Here is a 2,213-nt window from a genome sequence, read left to right on the forward strand (position 1 = left end):
TATATATATATATAGATTTCATAATAACAACAGGAAAACATATTTACTTTCTCATATTCATAAGTGAGGGATTGTCAAATTAAAAGATTATTTTAATTGTGAAATTTTGATGTTTTACCTCTGGATTGCATCAGTGAAAGTCACAAGTTCGTCAAAGGTTGCATAAGCATCAAAAGTGTCATCAATAACTGAGGTTATCTTGAGTACTTTTGTCATCATTTTTCTAGCACGACTATACTTTGGCTCAAAATACACTCTTAATATCCAAAATTAACACTCAACCAACCTGTCTCTTGCATATGGATATTTATTTCCAAAATTCAAATCTTTCCACCACCTACATACATCACAAGAGCAACGGTTTTGTTGCTTGCGTTTCATTTTTGTTCCAAAATTATCATTATTCATGTAACTAAAGAAGACATATAGATCAAATAATGTTCTACCTTGTAAGGTCACTAAGCTCTCTTTGGTGCAACTTTTGCAGCACGTTAAAATCCAATTTAGCAAATTTCAAAAGCAAATGATTGTGTGCATCATTTTTTTCGTAAATGGATATGTATTTTCTTGCTCCCACCCTTGGTAAAGTCTTGCGAATAGGCTGTTTTAAGGCTTCAGTAACTTCAACCTTAAGAGAGTTATTGCACAAGTTGGAGACAAAATACTCGAGATAAGTAGTGGTAAAGGTAAGAGCTTCTTCAAGAATCTCCTCCTCGCGCACTCTCATATGTGATGCTTCATACAAACTTAATAATCCTTGAACATCATTCGTAAGCATTTCCTTGAATTTTTCATCTTGTTCTGTGAATTTCTTGAAGACATCTGGTTAAACATCATGTTCATTGTTAGTATAAAATTTAACCTTTGAACACCCAATTAATTAAAAAAAGTAATAGAGTAGATTTACCTGACGACATGTAATGTCCTTGTTACCTCACAAGTCGAAAACGAAGAGAAACAACGTAAAGGTTGTCATCATTCTGTTGGGACGCATAAAAAATGTTTTGAATGGATGTTTCAATTTCATTATGGAAATGATATGCCACTCCCTTTTTATAAGTTGTGCTAATAGGATTGATCACCTATTTATAATGTACTTAGTCCATTGAATTAATTTTTAAGGATTCAATTAATTTGTTATTGGTTGCTTAATTACCATTTATTAATTCTACCTCAATCATTAACTGTTTATTATCTTCAAAATGAAAATAAAATAAAAAATCTTTTTTTAAAGATGGGCCAACCAAAAGTGACCCTCAATTTTGTAAGATCTTTGACAGTTCAGTACACATTGATAAAGATTCATAGCTTCTTTTTTTAAAGACAAAAGGACTTTACCTCAGAGATAGAGCCCATCTGAATTAACTTTAAAAAAAGTGATTTTCAAAAAATATTCTAAGGGCCAGTTTGGAAAGTCATTCTCATAATTAAATGGGTTTGGTGTGATTACACTTTCCAATTTACAAGGGAGAGCTATGAATTGATGGTAATTAATTATATGGTGATATTACAAGCTAATTACTTTTAAATTTCTTCCTTAATTTTATTTCTATTTTTTTCGTGTTAATATCTTCTTTTTTTTTTATTATTTTAATTCTTTTTTATTTTTGTTATTCTAATATTTTCTAAAAATATTAGAATATTATTATTTGTATTTCATTTCCTTCTTATTCTCGGCCTTTACTTCATATGACTCCATGCAATTTTCGTATTATCTAAAAAAGAATTATTAGTATAATTTTGTTAGTATTTTAATTTTTAAATCAACGTAGAATTCATTGATAAATAAAATTATGGACTTAGGTTTTCCTTTTCTTTTAAATCATATTTATGTATGTTATGTTGAAATTTGACATAAGAGTATTAAAAAATAGATTTCTTTTCTAGTTTTATAAAATTAAGTAAAACTTATAACTTTTTTAAAGATTTCATAATTAAAATTAAAAAAATACATTCTCTCATACTAGTTTTAAGTCAAACATTTAATTTATATTTGATTAAGGAATAATATAATTATAAGTAAGATTAAATAAACATGTGTAATCATTTAAAATTTATAAATAAATAAGATCGTCGCGATATTTCTCAATATTGATAATTATTTTCTCGACGCGAATTTTATTAATTGCAATATGATAGGATTTAGAAGTATTCCTTAGTTAGTTTCAAATATTGAATAACGTATATATACAACAATGACGGAGACAAGACCC

At 27.6% G+C, this 2,213-nt stretch overlaps 1 pseudogene; it reads right to left on the reverse strand.

Annotated features, from left to right (window-relative positions):
* The window catches only part of LOC107059231 (germacrene C synthase-like), a 33,610-nt pseudogene that overhangs the window by 23,902 nt on the left and 7,495 nt on the right, over positions 1 to 2,213 (reverse strand).

The sequence above is a fragment of the Solanum tuberosum genome, unplaced genomic scaffold, assembly GCF_000226075.1.
Source record: "Solanum tuberosum cultivar DM 1-3 516 R44 unplaced genomic scaffold, SolTub_3.0 scf00983, whole genome shotgun sequence".
Lineage (NCBI taxonomy): Eukaryota > Viridiplantae > Streptophyta > Magnoliopsida > Solanales > Solanaceae > Solanum > Solanum tuberosum.